The sequence below is a fragment of the Nycticebus coucang genome, chromosome 7 (genome assembly GCF_027406575.1).
Source record: "Nycticebus coucang isolate mNycCou1 chromosome 7, mNycCou1.pri, whole genome shotgun sequence".
Classification (NCBI taxonomy): domain Eukaryota; kingdom Metazoa; phylum Chordata; class Mammalia; order Primates; family Lorisidae; genus Nycticebus; species Nycticebus coucang.
This window is the reverse complement of record NC_069786.1, coordinates 92625530-92648810: the sequence shown is the minus strand read 5'-3', so window position 1 is coordinate 92648810 and position 23281 is coordinate 92625530. Positions and strand designations below refer to the sequence as shown.

At 41.4% G+C, this 23281-nt stretch overlaps 1 protein-coding gene and 1 pseudogene across 1 annotated transcript in view; both read right to left on the bottom strand.

Moving 5' to 3' along the window:
• SLC39A10 (solute carrier family 39 member 10) overlaps positions 1-23281 on the bottom strand; it is a 167596-nt gene that overhangs the window by 104193 nt on the left and 40122 nt on the right. The gene's annotated exons all lie outside the window — the stretch shown is intronic.
• The window catches only part of LOC128589749 (60S ribosomal protein L10a-like), a 148295-nt pseudogene continuing 126178 nt past the window's right edge, over positions 1165-23281 (bottom strand).

The following is a 23281-nucleotide window of genomic DNA, read 5'->3' as shown; positions in this document are numbered from 1 at the left end:
TATTGTAAGAATTTATAAAACAATCTGTGTTTCTCAGCAAAGAATTGCTTTTTTGTACTCAGCAGGTATCTTTAATAAAATAATCTTCTGGCTGGGCATGGTGGCTCCTGATGCTTTTCATCATGGCACTTTAGGAAGCCAGGGGAGGAAGATCTTCCTTGAGGCCAGGAGCTCGAGCCCAGCCTAAGCAATATAGTGAGACCCATGTCACTATAAAAAAAATAAAAATAAAAATAAAAATTAGCCAGGGGTGGTGGAACATGCTCGTAACCCCAGCTATTCAGGAGCCTGAGGCAGAAGGATCACTGGAGCCCAGGAGTTTGGGGTTACAGTAAGCTATGATGACACCATTGCATTCTAGCCTGGGAAACGGAATGAGACACGGTCTCCACAAATAAGTAAATGAAACAATATTTTCCTATTAGTAATGGTGCACACTGGCTGCATTTTAAAGTTATTATTGCCATTTATTTGTTACCAGAAAAAGTATTTTTTTGAATTCTCAGTTTTAAAAATAGTTGTTTTTGTGATACAAATCACTATGTAATAGTTACACAGCATACCTTGAACAAGAGAGGTTTGAACTGCAAGGGTCCATTTATGTGTAGATTTTCTTCTGCCTCTGACACCCAGAGATGGGAAGACCAACCTCACCCATTCCTCCTCTTCATCTGCCTACTCAGTGTGAGGATGAGGAGGATGAAGATTGTGTGATGATCCACTCCCACTTCATGAACACCAAATGCAGTTTATCTTCCTTATGATTGTCTTCATAACAGTTTCTTTTCACTAGATTACTGGATTGCTATTTTGAGAAGTATTTCCTAGTACTTTTTCTTCTTTATCTTCCAAAATTTGTTGGGGAATGCTACTAAAACCACTAGCAACAGCATTATCTTCTGTAGTCTTTACCAAGAGATCTTGCTGAAGTAGTTTGATTATGTGTGACGATTGATTATCTGTTGCAAGCAGGAGAGGATTTCTGTTGAACTTATGAACTGAATTTCTGTTTGCTCTGTTTTTCAGTAAACGTTCCACCATTTCCTCTCTATTTTCATTAATAGCAAGCAAAAGCATTGTGCTACCATTCTTGTTTTGGGGGTCAATATATGAACCATATGCAAGCAGTCTGCCTGCTATTGATATGTTCTGGTAATAGGCAGCCTAGTGAAGGGCAGTGTTGTGATAGACACCCATAAGATGTACATTGGCACCAGATTCCAGAAGAATAGCCACACACTCCTCTTGTTGGCATTGGACGGCCTTCATCAGAGGTGTCCTCCTTTCTCTGTCATGTGTATTAAGTTTACACTTTCTGTGTACCAGGAATCTTACTATTTCTGTTTGCTCAGTGGCACAGGCCAAATGTAGAGCAGACCTGCCCTTGCAGTCTTTCTCATTCAGCATGGATGGCACAAAGGAGCCAACTTTTGCTACCTGACCCAGGCAGGCAGCCATGTGGAGCCTCCACAGATCCTGGGGCTGAATGTTGTACCAAGACTCTGAGAAGGCCTTGTCAGGGACCTCATCCTGGATGCCCCTTGTGGCCTCCCACTCGCCGTGACAGGATGGCGACCTCTCCTGGCTCTTCTTCCTCATGAAGTCTTTTTCATGGTGCCGGCTGCGGGCTTCAGGGAAAAATCAGATCCCACACCCCCTTTGCTGCCCATGACCTTAAGCCCAATCCAAACAAGAGAGTCCAGCCACAACTTCCAAGAAGGAAAAGCAGATCCCAGACTCTCACTCCAAGTCAACCACCAGGTACAGCCCCACCTTTCTTCTTTAATGACACTCTCTCTCCCCTCAGAAAAACATTTAATTCATTTCTATACTGCCATTTTCTTCATGGCATTATCCCCATGAACTTAATATGTCTCTGATTTCACTTATGCTCTTACCAAGTTTAACAAGAAATTTGTGAATGTTTATTCATTGCTCTAATTCAAGCTTTGACATTCTAGCAGCAGCACCCCAAAAACACACAATAATAATGAATGACACTCAGCAAGACATTGCCACATGCCAACATGAACACAGCTCTAACTGTGTTCATATAACAAGGTTTACAAAATCTTCCTGAGTTGTTTGTACAGTCCTCCCAACATAAGGGTATGGTGGGGCTGGGTTTGGTGGCTCAGGCCTATAATCCCAGCACTCTGGGAAGCAGAGATGGGTAAATTGTTTGAGCTCAGAAGTTTGAGACCAACCCGAACAAGAATGAGAGACCCACTAAAAACAGCCAGGCATTCTGGTGAATGCCCATAGTCGAGCTACTTGGGAGGCTGAGGCAAGAGGATCACTTGAACACAGGAGTTTGAGGTTGCTGTGAGCTATGAGGCCATAGCACTTGACCAAAGGTGAAGTTCGTCTGTCAAAAAACAAAAAGTTCAGGGCGGCGCCTGTGGCTCAGTGAGTGGGGTGCCGGCCCCACATACCGAGGGTGGCGGGTTCAAACCCAGCCCCGGCCAAACTGAAACAACAACAAAAAAATAGCCGGGCGTTGCTCGGGAGGCTGAGGCAAGAGAATCGCTTAAGCCCAAGAGCTGGAGGTTGCTGTGAGCGGTATGACGCCACGGCACTCTACCGAGGGCGGTAAAGTGAGACTGTCTCTACAAAAACAAAAACAAAAACAAAAAGTTCGTCAAACAAAACAAACAAACAAAAAAAAGAGTATGGTGGCAAGTTTGCAAACTTAATTATCAGACCTCATTCCTGCAACCAAGTGCTCTTTGACAAACCATGCAAATACATATACTGGGGAAAGGATACCCTATTCAATAAATGGTACAGGAAAATTGGAAAGGCACATGCAGAAGAATGAAATTGGATCCCTATCTCTTATGGCAAACAAAAATTAACTCAAAGTGAATTAAATACTTAAATGTAAGACCTGAAACTATAATAGTTCTAGAAGAAAACCTAGGTAACACTATACTAGACATTGACCTAAGCAAAGAATTCAGGTCTAAGACCTCAAAGCAAATATAGCAAAAACAAAAACAAATAAATGAGACTTGATTAAACTAAAAAGCTTCTGTGCAACAGAAGAAATAATAATCAACAGAGTAAATAGACAACCTAGAATAGGAGAAAATATTCACAAACTCTACAGCCAACAAAGAAAGGGCTAGTATCCAGAATCTATAAAGAACTCAAACAAATCAGCAAGAAAAAAACAAATAACCCCATTAAAAAATGGGTGAAAAACATGAACAGACATTTTTCAAAAGAAGAGAAACAAATGGCCAACAAATTCTAAAAAAACGCTCACCATCCCTACCCATCAGGGAAGTGCAACTTATAACCAGAATAAAAATGCCATCTTAATCCAATTACCAAAAAAGTGAAAAAACAATAGATGTTGGCAGACATGGTGAAAAGTAAACACTCATACATATTGGGTGGAGATGTAAATTAGTACAACCTCTATGGCAAACAGTATGGAAATTTTCCAGAAGTAGATCTGCCATGTGATCCAGCAATCTTCAGTACTGGATATCTACCCCAAGAGAAAGAAATCATATATCAAAAGACTCCTGCATTCATATGTTTATTACAGAACGATTCACTATTGTAAAGGTATGGAATCAACCTATATGCTCCTCGACTGATGAGTAGATAAAGAAAACATGGTGTGTGGGCGGCGCCTGTGGCTCAGTGAGTAGGGCGCCAGCCCCATATGCCGAGGGTGGCGGGTTCAAACCCAGCCCCGGCCAAACTGCACCCAAAAAATAGCCGGGCGTTGTGGCGGGCGCCTGTAGTCCCAGCTACTCGGGAGGCTGAGGCAAGAGAATCGCGTAAGCCCCAGAGTTAGAGGTTGCTGTGAGCCGTGTGATGCCACGGCACTCTACCCGAGGGCGGTACAGTGAGACTCTGTCTCTACAAAAAAAAAAAAAAAAAAAGAAAACATGGTGTGTATATATACCATGCAATACTACTCAGCCATAAAAAAGAAACAATGTCATTTTTAGCAATTTGGATGGAACTAGAGGCCATTATCACAGGAATGGAAAAACCAACAGCACATTCTCACCCCTCAGTGGGAGGAAGCTGTGGGTGTGCATGGTGGTAGAGAGTGACACAGAGGACCTCGGAGACTCAGAAAAGGAAGGGTGGGAGGGGGTGGGAGATGAAAAATTACCTACTGGGTACAATGTACACTATTCGGGTGATGGGTATTCTAAAAGCCTAGACTTAATCACTATCCAGTTCATCTGTGTAACAGCAAACTATCATACCTTCTACATCTATTGAAAAAAAGAATAATTGGTTAGAATGTAAAGCAGGCCAAGGACCTCTGCATGAAAAAAACTTTAAAAATTGACCTGCCCTATTTTTACTCAGCTAATTTCTCTTATTTTTAGGTCTCTGCTTAATTTTTACTTTTGTTCAAGAATTATCCTGACTCCCTAGTCTAAAATAGGCAGCAGCTTTTTGCCTCAAAGTACTTACCACCATTTACAATTAGTTATTTGTGATTATTTCTTTAACTTAAAAAAACTTTTTTTATTTCTTTTACATTTTTGTCTCCACTAGGATCACATTTTATGAGGGCAAAGTCCTTTTATTTCAATTTGTATCCCTAGAGCCTAGCATATAGCCGGTACATACTAAATATAAAGTAAGTATGGTTTATGAATTAAAGTGGATGTGGACATTTGTTTGATGTAGGTAAGAGGAGCCTGCTAAGGTGATAAGAGCAATTTAAGACTTATTAATATATGTCATGTTTTAGGACATACATCTTTCATTTATCTTGAATTTTCCTAAGGGGAAAGTAAATTAAGCAGCAAAGAATTCAAGCAATTTAGTTTACTATGTCGCTCTCTTTAGAAGGACTGTGATATATGAATGTTTATGGGAGCATTTATATGTTCAAAGTACAGACCATTCATCAAGCCTACAAGTGTTCTCTCACAAGCTCCCAGGATACAGGGAGCATCTAAATTTCCTTCACAGTTCCCTTACATGTGATGAATAGGCCATACACAAGTACTGTTTAGATGTGTGCTTTAATTATAACGCTTAATTTACTTTTATGGGTAATTGTTGCATTAGTAAACAAGGTAGAAATGACATTGATTTTGTTAATCTTATTCAAAGTACTCATCTGGTATGAGGTCTACTTTAGAAATACTGGAAGTCTATTTCTAAAATACATTCTTACCTTTATTCTTTATATAGAGATCTTCCCCCTAAAGAATTAATAAACTGTTCACACAGTAGATACTACCAGAAGTATAAGGTCTACAAAGTCTGACACTGACAGCAATCTGCCCCCGTCTGGAAAATTCCTTATCCTCACCGGTGCTGGTTTTCTGCCCTTCAGTACATGGATTGTCTTAACACGGCACCTCACCATTCAGTATACTGTATACATCTTCCTTCCCTCAATTCAGCTGTCTCGTTTCCAGTTCCTTGCTGGTTTTACTTTTGTACAAGGGAATATCTAGCTGTGGGTTAATCATAAAAAATTCTAAGAGACATGCACAGCATGTTATCAACTAGAACTGGCAGATCCTTAGGAAGTTTCTCTTCTTCATTTTTCAGCTGCTCAAGTAATTACAGTATCTTCTGGGTTATGTTGATTTGGATGATATAATTGCTTTTAGGATGTGTTGCTGATGATGGGAAGCTGGTGTGACTGGAATCACATCTCCAGCCCTCTGGTACACAGAATAGCGTGTATTTGGCACTTATTTAAGTGAGCATGTTCAGATTTTATTCCATTTTAAAGTGTAAGAATGGTCAATTATTGAAGTTGTCGCTATTTTATTTAAATCACTGAGGTAGGTGTCGGTCATTGGTGAGTAGGAGTCCAATTTTGTTTTGTTTTGTTTTAATGCAGACTTTTAGACCTACTGTTTCAAAATGTTTTGAGAGAGAGCTCAGGAATAAACTCTCAAGAGTCATTATATAATAGTAATAACAACTTGGAATTTGCACATCCCTGTTGTAAAACTCCAGATCTAGGTCACCTCTTAAGCAATAGTGAACCTTTTGTTTAATACGGTAAAGTAATATTTTAAAATACAATTTTAAGGCAAATCTGTATCTCTAAGTTGTAACTATTTATCAATTTTCGTGTTAGTAAAACGTACCAACCAATTTGTAAACCTAGGATACAGATGAGTAACTATACAGAAAAAAATCATGCTGTAGGGAAACTATTACCCATCAGTGACATTTTACCTGATATCCTCTTCACCCTCACCTGTACCTTGCACAGACACTCTGCAACTGACTCTATTGTTATGTTCTAAATAGATGCCCCTACAGTCTCCCCTGAAATCTAGAGAAGTGTTTGGTTTTTAAAAGGAAGCTCTTCTACTCTTCTACTCTCATTTTATAAAAGTGTTTGTCTTAAGATAACACAAAAATTAGTAATGCATATCTTACAACCATGAAAAAGGTACTTGTATTATTTTCTCCTTTATATGTCTAATTAAAATTTTGTTTATTGCTTTTCATCTCAAAGTCATCACAAAAGAAAAGAGAAATTGGATAGTAGCCCTATTATATACTCAGACCATCAAAACAGAATTGAATTCATTGCAGTCAAGTTTCCACCAGATCTGAATCTGAATGAGGCTTTCTTATCTTACACCAAGGGAAGTCTGACAAATTTTAGGGTTTCTGATCATAAGACTGCTATCTCCAGGGGAATAAAATTGCCTCAAGATTATGAATGCAAAGGAGGTCCTTATTTAGAATCACAATCCAAAGAGACTGATTCCTTATACACTGTTCAAATAAAGTCAATACCAAGCTTCAAATTGGAAAATGTAAAACTTACATGCACATTTAATTTTAGAGTTTCTAAGGCTGGGTATGGTAACTCACACCTGCAATCCTAGCACTCTGGGAGGCTAAGGTGAGAGGATCACTCCATGTCAGTTTGAGAACAGTGTGAGCAAGAGAGAGATCCTGTCTCTACTAAAAATAGAAAAATCACCCAGGCATGGTGGGCCAAACCTGTAGTCCCAGCTGCCACTCAGGAGGCTGAGGTGGGATGGTTTGAGCCCAGCAGTGTGTGGTTGTAGTGAGCTATGATGACACTACTGTACTCTAGCCTGAGTAACAGAGTGAGACTCTGTCCCCGCAAAAAAAAATAAGTTGTCAACAAAGTTTTGCATCTTTAATGCTTTATTGGACAAAGACTGTGACTAGTCTCAAATGTAAGTTATTAGTACCTAATGAAATTATCTTTTTGAAGTTTGCTAATTTATGAATAAAATGTTCAACCTTTCCTCCTCCTGAGTAGACAATCATCTCTAATACATAGGCCTTTTTTTACATATGGATGCAACTGAAGGGATCACAGGATTTCTATAGTTAATGATCTCTCTTATTTTCTTCCTGAGTAAAAATTCTCAGAAAATGACAAAGCCTTTATTTTAGAGTTTGCATACTTGGTCTAATTTTTCCCAGACTATATACCTAAAGAGGCGTACGTGTGCACATATGCCCATAGTTTTTTGATTGGTTAGTTGTGTTTTTTTTATTTGTTTGCTTGTTTTTTTTGTTTGTTTGCTTTGTTTTTCTTTTTTGAGACAGAGTCTCAAGCTATCGCCCTGGGTAGAGTACCGTGGTATCACAGCTCACAGCAACCTCAAACTCCTCTTGGGCTCAAGTGATTCTCTCACCTCAGCCTCCCAAGTAGCTGGGACTACTGGAGTCTGCCAGGATGCCTGGCTATTTTTTGGTTGCAATTGTCATTGTTGTTTGGCCAGCCCGGGCTGGATTCAAACCCGCCAGCTCTGGTGTCCATGGCTGGCACCCTAGCCGCTTGAGCTACAGATGCTGAGCTTGCTTGTTTCTTTTTTAACAAATTACCAAAACATCTTTACTTTGATAGAATACTTTTGTGATGTTACAAACATGCTCACAATATTTTTAGACTTTTTCATTTTCAAATGATAAAGTGAGTTGCTGAGGAAAAAATAATATAAGGTATATAATACAATGTATTCATTTTGCCCTATTAAAGTGGGAAAATAAGCAATTTTATGAAGCCCAAAATGCTTTTGGAACAAATTTCTTTTTGTGAGCTAAAGCATGTAATTAATGGTTTGCCTCAAACTTTAGTTACAGAGCCAAGGCAAAAATTATCCTCCTTAAGACTGTAAGTGTAGAGTACCAGTTATTTGTTTCAAGTATTTGGCTTAATATGGCTGTTCTTATTTAAAAAATGTATACCAAGACCCCAAAAGGGTACACTTGGCTCAGCTCCTGTAGCTCAGCAGTTAGGGCACCAGCCATATACATAGGAGCTGGCAGATTCGAACCCAGCCCAGGCCTGCCAAATAACAATGACAACTATAAGCAAAAAATAGCTGGGTGGGGGCGGTGCCTGTGGCTCAAAAGGGTAGGGCGCTGGCCCCATATGCCGGAGGTGGCGGGTTCAAATCCAGCCCCGGCCAAAAACTGCAAAAAAAAAAAAAATAGCTGGGTGTTGTGGTGAGTGCCTATAGTCCCAGCTAGTTGGGAGGCTGAGACAAGAGACTAGCTTAAGCCCAGGAGTTTGAGGCTGCTGTGAGCTGTGATGAACTATCACTCTACAGAGGGTGACAAAGGGAGGCACTGTCTCAAAAAAAAAAAAAAGGGCGGCACCTGTGGCTCAGTCGGTAAGGTGCCGGCCCCATATACCGAGGGTGGCGGGTTCAAACCCGGCCCCGGCTGAACTGCAACAAAAAAATAGCTGGGCATTGTGGCGGGCGCCTGTAGTCCCAGCTACTTGGGAGGCTGAGGCAAGAGAATCGCTTAAGCCCAGGAGTTGGAGGTTGCTGTGAGCTGTGTGATGCCACGGCACTCTACCGAGGGCCATAAAGTGAAACTCTGTCTCTACAAAAAAAAAAAAAAGAAGGGCACACTTACTTCTACTGCAAAAGTCAATCGTTAACAAATGGTTTATGGGGCGGCGCCTGTGGCTCAGCGAGTTGGGCGCCGGCCCCACATGCCGAGGGTGGCGGGTTCAAACCCAGCCCCGGTCAAACTGCAACAACAACAAAAAAATAGCCGGGCGTTGTGGCGGGCGCCTGTAGTCCCAGCTACTAGGGAGGCTGAGGCAAGAGAATCGCGGAAGCCCAGGAGTTAGAGGTTGCTGTGAGCCGTGTGACGCCACGGCACTCTACCCGAGGGCGGTACAGTGAGACTCTGTCTCTACAACAAAAAAAAAAAAAACAAATGGTTTATGATAAACTATGCAACACTGGGCAAGGTTGTAGTGGTGGGGGGAAAACAGATTCTATGTTCTTATAAAAACTTAACAAAGGCCACTAAAGCAATTCTAAACAAACATTAAAACTTACACTTAGAAAAATCTTGTTATTGATACAACACACACAAAACCAGAAATGTCATGAAAATGCATGCCCTTGGGTAATTTGGCATAGTAGCCTTAAATATAATGGGGCTTTTTTTTTTTTTTTTTTTTTGTAGAGACAGAGTTTCACTTTATTGCCCTCCAGTAGAGTGCCGTGGCGTCACACGGCTCACAGCAACCTCCAACTCCTGGGCTTAGGCGATTCTCTTGCCTCAGCCTCCCGAGCAGCTGGGACTACAGGCGCCCGCCACAACGCCCGGCTATTTTTTTGTTGCAGTTTGGCCGGGGCTGGGTTTGAACCCGCCACCCTCGGCATATGGGGCCGGCGCCCTACTCACTGAGCCACAGGCGCCGCCCTATAATGGGGCTTTTTATTGAATGGATCTCAAATCTTGAAGTTTAAAGGGACGTCATTAATTTACATACACATGTTTCCAGCACATTCCTTACATCTTTTTCAATCTTGTTTTCTGGGCTGAGCTGACTTATCCCAGGTAATCACTGCCTGGTGACATTACCTTGTGGCATCTCCAGCTGTTGTCTTTCCTGCTTCTCCCTCAAACCCAGCCAGCAGGGACTTTTGGTTTAAATTTACAAGTCACTTTATCACAATCACCATAATTTCTCTTTTAAATACTTGAGCTCCCTTTAAACCCCCTGACCTTTAAAAATCACCTTTACTTATGCCTGGAAAGCAAGGCTGACTAGTAACAGTTTTGATATTGTCATCTAAGTGCAATTAACTCTTGGCCTCACATGTTCACTTCAGTAAGCCTACTTAATCCAAAACACTTTGGGGAAAATTGGAATCCTTGAACCTAAGAAGGCAAATTCTAAATCACTTGTTTTGTAAAAAAGTGCGATCATAGCCACAATAATAAGAGGCAATGTGATATAGTGGAAAGGCCACAGGTTTGAAATCAAATAGATTTGAGTTTGAATCCCAGAACCACCATTTACTACACAAAGGAATTTATTTAACTATTTGGGCCTCAGTTTTTCTTTTCTTTTTTTCTTGTTTGTTTTTTTTGTTTTGTTTTGTTTTTTGAGACAGAGTCTCAAGCTGTCACCCTCGGTAGAGAGCTGTGGCATCGCAGCTCACGCAACCTCAAACTCTTGAGCTCAAGCGATTCTCTTGCCTCAGCCTTCCAAGTAGCTGAGACTACAGGTGCCAGCCATAACACCTGGCTTTTTTTTTTTTTTTTTTTTAAGACAGGGTCTTACTACGTCACCCTCGGTAGAGTGCCATAGCATCACAGCTCACAGCAACCTCCAACTCTTGGGTTCAAGCGATTCCCTGCCTCAGCTTCCCAAGTAGCTGGAATTGCAGGCAACGGCCACAACGCCTGGCTATTTTTTGGTTGCAGCTGTCATTGTTGTTTAGCAGGACCAGGCTGGGCTTGAACCCTCCAAGTTTGGTGTATGTGGCTGGTGCCCTACTCACTGAGCTACAGGTGCTGAGCCAGGGCCTCAGATTTTTCATCTGCAGAATACATCTTACCTTCCATTGGGTTTATCAAGAATTAACTAGAAAATATTTACGAAGCTTTTAGCATATTTTCTATACTGGATCATTGGATTTATATTGTTTATAGGTAATTATTGTATGAAAACACAAAGAATTCATTTCAGAATGATCTTCCACCTCATTCTTCTCAAAAAAATCATCAGCGTTGGCCTATTTATGTACAGTTCCAAAACCGACCCTTTAATATGAACCTTTCCAAGCCAAACTCTATTCCAGTGCTCAGTCACTTCATACCTGAACTGCTACATATTTCTTCTGGCTAGTTTGTACATCTATGAATTGGTGAAAATTCTATCAGTAAAATTATTTCTTCCAAGAATGTTGGCTCTGCACCTTTCCCCCTGATTCCTACCTTCAGCTACTGCCAGCTCTTCCATCTGAGAATTGGACCAAGCCATACAGAATGCTTCCAAGTTTTTGGAGATAATGGTAACAGGGGGTGTTGGGGTTTGGGAGTCTCAGTTCCCCATACTCAGTTGATTGGGTTCAATTACTCAGCTGAGCTAGAAAGTTCAAGTGAGTGAAAACTGAAAATAAAGCTGGAGTAGCACAGGCAGGGTGAATAGAAAGCAAAGTTAACCAGCACAGGTTTCAGTATAACAAAGATAAATTTTATTTAAGAATAAAGAGAAATGGCGGCGCCCGTAGCTCAGTGGGTAGGGCGCCGGCCACATACACCCAGGCTGGCCTGTTCGAACCCAGCCTGGGCCAGCTGAACAACAATAACTGCAACAACAACAACAAAAAATAATAAAGAGAAAGCTTAGAGCCCTTCCAAAGATAGTTAGCAGTGGGTCCCTCTCACAGATGAGAAGGGGTGAGACAGAGGCACAAAGGCAGTGAGTGCAGTGAAAGAAATACCCTCTAAACATCCTCTTTCTCTCCATTTGAAATTCGCTTCCACTCTATCATTGGCTTCTCTGTGCCTCCAGGCATTACTGCCCTTTTCTACTGGTCATTAAGTCTTTTTCTATTGGTCATTGGTTACCTAGGCTACCTCAGGTCCACATTCTTTTCCCTTTTTTGGCAAGCACAGCTGAGTGGTGAATGTTCATGGGAGCCCTCCAGACTTCCCTGTTCAGCAGGCCAGGCTTCCTCCCATTGCCTTTAAGCCTCTTTCTCTGTGTTCCTTCTCAGGGGGGAATGATACCCTATCCTATAGGCATCTTCTGTAATAAATGACCATAACTGGCTTATCCAAAGACATAACCAAGCTGGGCACGGTGACTCATGCCTATAATCCCAGCACTTGGGAGGCAGAGGCAGGTGGATTGCCTGAGCCTGAGCCAGAGCAAGATTTCATCTCTAAGAAAAATAGCCGGGCGTTGTGGCAGGCACCTGTAGTCCCAGCTACCTGGGAGGCTGAGGCAAGAGAATCATTTGAGCCCAAGAGTTTGAGGTTGCTGTGAGCTAAGTGCTGTGACACTCTATAGAGGGTGACCAAGTGAGTCTCTGTCTCAAAAAAAAAAAGACATAACCAGCCTTTGCCCTTATGGTGAATTCCATAGCAAGAAAACAAGCTCCAAACACTACTTTCAAAGAAACAGAAAAACTTACAATCTATATGGTGTTGAATTTCAAATTCTTTTTTTTTTTTTTTGGCAGTCTTTTGCCGGGGCCGGCTTTGAACCCACCACCTCCGGCATATGGGGCCAGCACCCTACTCCTTGAGCCACAGGCTCTGCCAGAATTTCAAATTCTTAATATGCCTTTAAAGACATTTAATTTCCCAACATGTACTCTTGTATTAGCCTTCTTTCCAAATATTTTGTATTATTAAATGTCTAGTTTAATTTTGCCTGTCTGAGCAATTAACATAATTGTTTACGGCTCCAATAAGCACCATCATTGATAATCCTGCTGTCTTAGATTCTGTCCCTAGTGGCAGTCATATTCATATAACAGACCCCGAGGATTTTCCAGTCCCCTGTACTGTTCTCTGAGCTATGCATTAGGCAAGGATATGAGGCAGAATAGATGAGGGATCCAGGAAGTAGGAACTGTGGCAAGATCAAGAAGGTGGGTTTTTACAAGTAAAATGTGGTACTGAGGGCTGAGTGCAGTGGCTTACGCCTATAATCCTGGCACTCGGGGAAGCAAAGGCTGGTGGATTGCCTGAGCTCAGGAATTCAAGATCTGCCTGAGCAATAGCAAGACCCTATCTCAAAAACTAGCCAGGCATTGTGGTGGGCGCCTTTAATCCCAGCTACTCAGGAGGCTGAGGCAAGAGGAATGCTTGAGCCCAAGAGTTTGATGTTGCTGTGACCTATGATGCCATAGCGCCTGTACCCAGGGTGACAGAGTGAGACTCGGTCTCAAAAAAAAAAAAAAAAAAAAAAAAATGTGGTAATGAATATTTTGTAAATAAAGGTACATTTACCTACAATTTCCCATTTTCCCTGAGTATGACAACTTGTGGGACGTCCTGTAAAGGATTTCCTATGTAGTTCTCCATACTTTAAAGATTCCCAGACAGAAGATTTCACAATCTCTAGACAACCTGAACTAACAAATTTAACTCTAATATATAACCTTCCTGCCAGGAAATTTTGCCCTATATCTCATGCTGTTTGACTTATAATTTAATCCTTTCTCTTGCTCTGCACTCTGGAGAAATATTTCTATAGTGCCTTCCCTTCATTTATTTATTGTGAGGGGAGCCACTATTTGTTCCTCTTTTCTCCAGAATAACTCCAATATACTTTCCTACTTCATATCTCAACTGTTCTTTTTTTTTTTTTTGTAGAGACAGAGTTTCACTTTATCACCCTCGGTAGAGTGCCGTGGCATCACACACCTCACAGCAACCTTCAACTTCTGGGCTTAGGTGATTCTCCTGCCGCAGCCTCCCAAGTAGCTGGGACTACAGGCGCCCCCCACAATGCCTAGCTATTTTTTTGTTGCAGTTTGGCCGGGGCTGGGTTTGAACCCTCCACTCTCGGCATATGGGGCCGGCACCCTGTTCACTGAGCCACAGGCGCCGCCCTCAACTGTTCTTTTCTAACGCTTTAATTATCTTTGCTGCTCTTGAATGTTCTCCAGATTTTAATGTCTAATGTCCTGGAGCCCAAGCTTGGACATAATAGATTGGGGTGGATTGGCAGGTGGAGGCTAGTGCTAAATTATTATTATGAGATCACCCTGTGCTGTCTATTTCACTTTATGTTGACTGGCGTCACCTTTGGGTTTTTTGTTTTTCTATAATCACATGCTTCTTTTCAAGATTATCCTTTCACACCATTACCGAGGCAGTCATCTTTTCTCCTGAGAATTTATAGATCTAATTTGTCATTCCCTACTTTCTGTATATGCCAATTCTTTCCTCACATACGTTCCTTGCATGTCAGGACTAAATCTCTTTATTTCTAAATACACCATAGCGAGGCACATCATAGCTCTGCCCAGTGAGAGGCACATGGAGGCAGACCAGATACGTATAGTCTTGACATCTAAAATCTAAAACCAAACTTGGCTGGGCACCGTGGCTTAGGCCTGTAATCCTAGCACTTGGAGAGGCTGACTCAGGTGGGTTGCCTGAGCTCACAGGTCTGAGACCAGCCTGAGGAAGAGCGAGATCCCTGTCTCTCAAAACAGCCGGAGGTTGTGGCGGGAGCCTGTAGTCTCAGATACTCAGGAGGCGGAAGCAAGAGAATTGCTTGAATCCAAGAGTTTGAGGTTGCTGTGAGATGCCATGGCACTCTACCAAGGGCAACAAAATGAGACCTTGTCTCTAAATAAATAAATAAATAAGTAAAATTAAAATAAAAAAATAAAACCAGACTCATTCTCTTCATTATTATCTCTCCATCCCCGGATTTGTCTCTCCTCCTGAATCCTCTGTGTGGTTTCTTAGCTCTACTATACGTGTCAATCATTTTTTATTCTCTTTTCCTCTTACTATCTATAGCTAATTGGTTTCCAAGTCCAGCTGAGTTTAATTCTGACATGCTCTCTTGAGATTCTTCTTGGACATGGCTCTTCTTTACTTTACTCTATTGCCTAAGTCCAGGTCTTCAGTATCCCTGAATTGGACGACTACAGTGGACTTTGGTTTCTCTCATTCAATCCATCATGCCTTCCTTTCTCTAATTGCATACCCTATCATGACATTTTCCCTTAAGAAGTGGCATTGTCTCCTTGAGTATATTATCTGCACTTGCTCCAGCCCTCGTTTGTTAAGAGCCATCATTGTGTATGTCATTGTAAGTTTACAATCTTATGATTCTGTTGACTACAAAGAGCAGGTATTCAGTAAATATTATTGACTGAATGAATGGTTGAATGAATAATAAAAAGAAAATGGCATTGTCTCCATTTTTAATATACATTCAAAACCCTGACATTACCTGCCTTTTCAGATATATCTCTCGTCACTCATCTTCTTATCATTTCTACCAAATCAAATCCTACACAAGGTTGGTAAGCATATCTATCTTGGTTAATTTAAAATGACTGTCTGGGCCAGGCACAGTGGCTCATGTCTATAATCCTAGCACTCTGGGAGGCCAAGGCAGGTGGATTGCTTAAGCTTACAAGTTCGAGACCAGCCTGAGCAAGATCGAGACCCCCCCATCTCTAAAAATAGCTGGGCATTGTGGTGGGGACCTGTAGTCCCAGCTACTTGGGAGGCTGAGGCAAGAGAATCACTTGAGACCAAGAGTTTGAGGTACTGTGAGCTATGACACCATAGGCACTCTACGGAGGGTGACAAAGTAAGACTCTATCTCAAAAAAAAAAAAAAGGCTACCTAAAACCACATATTGTAAGGAAAAGTGCTATGGCAGATTGTCCATGAACATCAAGAAGGGAATATAATGGCCATACCTATTGTTCTTGCTATGCAGATTGAATATTTAAAATTTTCTAATACTTATCAGACTCCATGACTTTTTATACTTCTAGAACTTATCTCCCAGAATTGATTCTTGCTTTCCCTTTTCAGTTCTCTCAAGTAACTCTTAAAAAATAATTCAGGCCAGGCACCATGGCTCATGCCTGTAATCCTAGCACTCTGGGAGGCCGAGGTGGGTGGATTGCCTGAGCTCAGGAGTTCAAGACCAGCCTGAGCAAGAGTGAAATATCATCTCTACAACAAGAAGAAGAAAAAGAAGATAGCTGGGTATTGTGGCGGGTGCCTGTAATCCCAGCTATTTGGGAGGCTGAAGCAAGAGGATCTCTTGAACTGAAGAGTTTGAGGTTGCTATGAGCTAGGACACAATGGTACTCAACCCAGGGAGACAAAGTGAGACTCTCTCTCAAAAAAAAAAACAAAAAACAACCAGGCGTGGTGGCTCCTGCCTGTGGTCCTAGCACTCTGGGAGGCTGAGGCAGGTGGATTGCTTGAGCTCCCAAGTTCCAGACCAGCCCCTACAACAGCAAGATCCATCTCTACTAAAAATAGAAAAACTAGTATAGTGGTACATACCTATAGCTACTTGGGAGGCTAAGGCAAGAGGATTATTCAAGTTCAAGAGTTTGAGGTTGCTGTGACCTATGACTCCATGGCACTCTACCCAGGGCAACAGAGTAAGACTCCGTGTCAAAAAAAAAAAAAAAAGACAGAGCTTTCCCAGTTTGCTAAGGAGAAATGGTGAATTAATGGAGTTTGTAGAGCAGAAGCTTTTTTTAATGTGGATTTTTTGGGGGGTGGTTGGGTGGGTAAATTACTTAAAAATTCCTTTGAGCCACTAATGCATCGCTGCCAGCAATATTTTGTGTCAAATTTTAATATACGACACTGCTCTCATTTAAGTGGGTAAGGGGGTTTGGAATACCACCAGCTTAGCAACTCTCCTCTACATCTCCCTTAAGCAAAATTTAAAGGGTATATTGCAAATAAAGCTATAAAAATTTGGAGAACTTAAATTGCTAGAGTAAAGCTTATTTGTTTAATTTTGGCAGTGTAAAGTCACACAATATTTTTAAAGCCAGGGTTATAACTACAATACAAACAAAAAAGAAAACTTACTCCCTCATGATCTGGTCGAAGATAGAACTGGCATAAAGGAGGCAGTTGAAGGCTTTTACCCAACAAAGACTTATCAAGCCCTACAATGTCTCAGATGCTATTCCAAGTGCTTTCACTTCATCTGTAACGTGCTGCCCGTGGCCTTTATCTTTACTCTTACCAGCTAGCCTCCTGGAAAATCGATGTCATAGCTCATAGCATGAATGATCTCACAAGATAAAAGTGTGATGACTCAGAGCACATATCTCTCCAACTACAGACTGACTGTAGCTAGGTAGTTCTGGCTCTGACTACTTACGACAGCTGAAATCAAGACAGAACAAAAGTAGGAACAGCACAGATGTTCTCTGTTTCTCTGCATGACTAAGGAATTTGACAACAGACATGAACTTTAAAATGACACTAGTTGAATGTGGTTTTCAAAGAATAATAAATATCAATATCTATTTTCTTTTGCTCCCACAACCTTTATACGATCTGTTATTCTTTTTTAAGTTGTTGCACTGAGTCATGTTTTTATCTACATCTGCTGAAATGTTATATAAAATCACTTCTGTGGATAACTATAACTGATTAATTACAAATAAAAAATTAGACTAAAGCATTAATCTGTTGAACTTCCATTTCACTAAACTATGCCTAATTATTTTGACAACACACTAGGTATTTTTGGAAGCAATCCATAAGAACAAAAATAAAAAACTTCACAAGGGCGGCGTCTCTGGCTCAGTTGCGGGTGCCGGCCCCATATATCGAGGATGGCGGGTTCAAACCCGGCCCCAGCCAAACTGCAACCAAAAAATAGCTGGGTGTTGTGGCGGGCGCCTGTAGTCCCAGCTACTCGGGAGGCTGAGGCAAGAGAATCGCTTAAGCCCAGGAGTTGGAGGTTGCTGTGAGCTGTGTGAGGCCACGGCACTCTACCGAGGGCCATAAAGTGAGACTGTCTCTACAAAAAAAAAAACTTCACAAAATGGGTTTCTAGAAGTTTTAAAATATGTTATTGAAAAGAAATTCTAGGCACTTTCAACATTTTAAATGTTCTGAGAATACAATCACTGAGAACAGCTACACTCTTCCTTTATAATTTTATAAAGCATACACTTGTTTTGATACAAAGTTCACATTTGTTTTTAAAATGTGCACAAGCACAGTAACAAAGAAAAAAGAAACATATTGTATTAGACAAGGCACAGAAACATGAGGCGGGGGAACTCTGCTTGAGCTAAAAAGAAAGAGACAAAAATTACTACCATCAAAGAGAAAAAGGTATCTCTGTGCAAGAACTATTTTCCCAGCAGTGAACTAAGGAATATGGGGATGGGGTGCAGGAACAGAAGGGTACCAGGTGAAAGAGTATTGTTCATGGCTCCTAGGAATAGAATTTGGATTTATATAACAAAATCAATCCACTTACAGGATATGCTTAACTTCACCTGTTGGGAGGGAAGTTCTGTCTCTTTCCCCTTCTTTGAATGAATGGCTTAGTTCATCCTCTGCCTCCCACCATAGGAATGTGCGCTATCGGGAGAGTTGTTTTGAAACCCACAGTACTTAAAGGAGCTGTATCAACAGGTTTTTCCTTCTCCCTCACAGCCAATCATAAATGCTGAATGAAAAACCTCGAATAAGTTAAATGCAACTGCAGGAATTCAAAACCAGCTCTAGCTAGGATGGGTTTTTTTTTTACCCCTATTAGAATCACAATTTAGAATTTTATCACTTCAGCCTTTTGAGCCCAGAACTATAGAGCTAACTAAGTGCTATTTCCCCACAGTGTTAACACAAAGCACATTTTAAGGAAAGCCTGAAAATTGGCCTTGGAATTTGGTTAGGACAGAGAATTGCAACTTTCCAGGAGTAAATGCTGATGTTTGTCAAGAAAACTCAAGAGACTAACAAAAATATCCTTCCAAGTGGGGCGGCGCCTGAGGCTCAAAGGAGTAGGGCGCTGCCCTCATACACTTGAAGGTAGCGGGTTCAAACCCAGCCCCAGCCAAACAAACAAACAAACAAACAAAATGCAAATGTCCTTCCAAGCAATGTAATAAATTCCAAGCCTTTGATATACTTATTATCCAATGCGTTTCTACAGTCACTGTCCTACAATACAAATATGTATCTTTTCTCTCTCAACTTTGACCTATAGATTCCACTCTCCCTTGAAGTAAAACTATTACCAAGACAAGGGAGACGAGGTGAAGCATTCATCACAGAAGCTTCGTTCGTCCAGTCTTAAATGCTAGGGGGACAGTCACAGGTAAATTTGAACCATATTTTAAACTTCTACCTGTGATTTTAAACATTGAAAAGTCGTTTGCTATTTTTTCCTTAGATTAACTCATGGTAAGCCAGACCCGTACCATGTTTGCATAGCCATTTGTCATTATTTTCATATCACCTGCAATTTATTCTACAGTACCAAGTGGCTGTTCTGTGGCTTGACATAATTTATCATGAAGTCTCTCAAACGTCATTTGGCATGATGTTAATGGAAAATGCCTCTACTCTGATTCCAAACATTAAGCAATGCTGTTACAAAGAATATATACGGCGTCTCAAAAGTCACCTCCTAAAGTCCCTATACATAGGGGAAATGGGAAATTGTAACTAAATGTATCTTCATTTACAAAATATTCTTTTTTATTTATTTTTGTAGAGACAGTCTCACTTTACCGCCCTCGGTAGAGTGCCATGACGTCACAGGACTCACAGCAACCTCCAGCTCTTGGGCTTTCGCGATTCTCCTGCCTCAGCCTCCCGAGCAGCTGGGACTACAGGCGCCCGCCACAACGCCCAGCTGTTTTTTGGTTGCAGTTCGGCCAGGGCTGGGTTTGAACCTGCCACCCTCGGTATATGGGGCCAGCGCCCTACTCACTGAGCCACAGGCGCTACAAAATATTCTTTACAAAGAGGTGGCTACACGTAGTGTTAGGTAATTGCCACAGAGAAAGTCCCTCTCCCAGAAAAGCCCCCTCCTACTTTCTACAAACCAGGATTAGCTGTCTCACTCTTAAATTTCAAACTTATGGCCTGCCCCTAATAGCTCTTTTGGCCAGAGCAGTAACTCCTTATTGGCTATTCTACCATCCCATCACCATTCTAAGACTTCCCCTATCTGAACCTATATAGCGCGAGCTCGCGCTCTTTCTCTCTCTCTCTCTCCCTCTCCTCCCCAACTCGATCTCTCCTCTCCCTCCCCCCCTTTCCTCTCCTCTCTCTCTTTTCTCTCCTTGCCAATAAAAACCTTTCCTACAAGCCTTGGTGGTCTGTGAGATCTCTGCTGGTCGAGTGCCCCCCTTTCACACAGAGCATATTTTGTTAAATTGTATAATGAATATTTTATAAATAAAGGACCATTTAGCTACAATTTCTCATTTTTCCTATTTATGGACAACTTTTGGGAACTCCTGTATGTTTTTTTCCTGTAACTAACAAACGAGAATACAATTGAGAATAAGCCAGGCCTGGTAAGGTGGCTTACACCTATCATCCTAGCTAGCACTCTGGGAGACCTAGGCGGATGGATTGCTTGAGCTCAGGAGTTAGAGTTCAGCCTGAGCAAGAGTGAGACCCCTTCTCTACTAAAAATAGAAAAACTGTCTGGGCATTGTGGTGGCACCTGTAGTCTGAAGAGGCTGAAGCAAGAGGATGAAGAGGGTTGCTTAAGATCAAGAGTTTGAGGTTGCTATGAGCTATGAAGCCAGGGCACTCTACCCAGGATGACAGAGTAAGACTCTGTCTCAAATAAATAAATTAAATAAGCCAACACTCCCAAATTTTAAAAAAATTCCTCAATCTTAATGACAGAAAGTAAAGTCTATGTAATAAAAAATAAACTGCTGAGCAAATAATTTGCTAATTACTATGCACATTATTTTAATTAACCAGTTTCCTAGATGATTTACTATATGAAAATTGAAAAGGGATAGTGTCTTGGTAATTAGTTAATTTATTAATGTGTTAGATTTTAGGGTGCAAAGAAACAAACTTAAGTGATGACTTTCTACATATGCGGAAGCAAAATAAATTAACAACAAAACAGAAATTTAGGGGAAGTGGAATAAGGAATCAAAACGTAACAGTCAGCAGTGAAGATTGTTTTAACATTGCACAAACCACAGAGCACTGAAAGGTGCACTTCACTGTGTTCCTCAGCGTCCCCGGGATTTGTTCCAGTTTGGAGTCTTTTCTAAATTAAAACACCAGCAACATCAAGGACACAACTACAAGAACAACAAACCCTTTCAGAAAAATGCTCAACACCAACCAAACTGCCTTGTGAACTTAGCCCTGGAACTTGCACTGGACACTGTGATTTTATCGCTTTTTAAAGGGATATTACAAAGCTCTTTAAATAACTTCTAGAGGGCATGAAGTATTTCCAAAGTGAGGTGAAGAAGTCTGTAACTATGTAAGCATTACTTATTTAGCTACTGCGAAAATGTATCTTAAAAAATGGGGATGATGAGTTTAAGGTGTTATATTAACATTTCCTTCCTTCCTTCCCTGTTTGAAAATTTAGGGGGACATAGGACCTTTACTTCTTTTAAATTCTGGTGTCAAAGTACCCAAAAGAATTAACATGGAGCTAGATTAGCACATCCTCCAGAATTCTATTCATCAAAATTTCTACAGGGAACATGCATGAAAAATTAAGAATCCACACTGGAGATATTCAGGGCAGCTTAATTTATAGTAGTTGAATAATGGAAACAACACCAATATTCATCAAGGAAAAAGAATAAATGGCAGCAGACTCATGTAATGAAACCCTACATAACAAAAGAACGAATACTGATACATGAAAGTACGTAGTTAATGGGTCTATTTACCTGAGGTTCCAAATCAGGGGAAGTGTTTACTAAGGAGGGAGGAGTTACTGGTTGAGAAAAGGTACCAGGGAGCCTTTTGTGTGTTGATAATGTCCTAGGTTTTTATGAGTGAGGTATACAGGTATATCAATATATAAAAATTCACTAAGGCTGAGTGCAGGGGCTCAGGCCCGTATCCCTGGTAATCTAGGAGGTTGAGGTGGGAAGACTGGTAGAGCTCTGGAGTTCCAGACTAGGGCTGAGTGTTGTGGCAGGTGCAGGTAGTCCCAGCTACTTGGGAGGCTGAGGCAGAGGATGGCTTGAACTTAAGAGTTTGAGGTTGTAGGGCGGCGCCTGTGGCTCAGTGAGTAGGGCACCGGCCCCATATGCCGAGGGTGGCGGGTTCAAACCCAGCCCCGGCCAAATTGCAACAAAAAAGTAGCCGAGTGTTGTGGCGGGCGCCTGTAGTCCCAGCTGCTCGGGAGGCTGAGGCAAGAGAATCACGTAAGCCCAAGAGTTAGAGGTTGCTGTGAGCCGTGTGACGCCACAGCACTCTACCCGAGGGCGATACAGTGAGACTGTCTCTACATAAAAAAAAAAAAAAGTTTGAGGTTGCTGTGAGCTAGGCTGATGCCATGGCACTCTACCCTGCCTGGAGCAACAGAGTGAGACTTGTCTCAAAACAAACAAACATAAATAATAATTCATTGAAGCTATATACCTAAGCTTTGTGCATTTTTCTGTATGTATGCTATTTTTGCAGTTTAAAATTTCAATAAAGGGCAGTGCCTGTGGCTCAAAGGGGTAGAGCGCAGGTCCCATATGCCGGAGGTGGCGGGTTCAAACCCAGCCCTGGCCAAGAACTGCAAAAAAAAAAAAAAAATAATAATAATAATAAAATAAAATACAATTTCAATAAAGATATAAAAAGAAAATTCACAATGGAGGAAATAAAGTTAGAAAGCCATTCCCAAGATTCCAAGGGGTTCAACAAAAGTGAAAGAGATCATCTCACTTTTAAAAGTATAGAAAAATGGGCGGCACCTGGGGCTCACGGAGTAGGGTGCCAGCCCCATATGCCAGAGGTGGCAAGTTCAAACCCAGCCCTGGCCAAAAACTGCAAAAAAAAAAAAAGTATAGAAAAATAGCCCCCACCCAAGGTTTGATAGAATGAACACTGTTTTTCTTTTCTTTCTTTCTTTTTTTTTTTTTTTTTTTTTTTTAAGACAAAGCTTCACTATGTCACCCGCAAACTCAGACTCAAGAGTTTGGAGTCAGGTGCTGTGACGTCACAGCTCACAGCAACCTCAAACTCTTGAGCTTAAGCGATTCTCTTGCCTAAGCCTCCCAGTAGCTGGGACTACAGGCGCCTGCCACAACACCTGGCTATTTTTTGGTTGCAGTTGTCATTGTTGTTTAGCAGGCCCACGGGGCTTGAACCCCCCAGCCTCGGTATATGAGCGCCAAGTCTGTTTTTCTTTTAAAGTTCCATCTCTCATTAGGCATGGAATGTGGGAAGAGGAAAGGAATGAAAAAATTATATACCCCCAGAAAACTAGTAGTTACATTTTAGAATTTCTTGGTTATAGATAACCACCTGTCTCCTCAAAGGTTGTAGGGTTGCTCTGATTGTCTTTTGAGAGATTGTT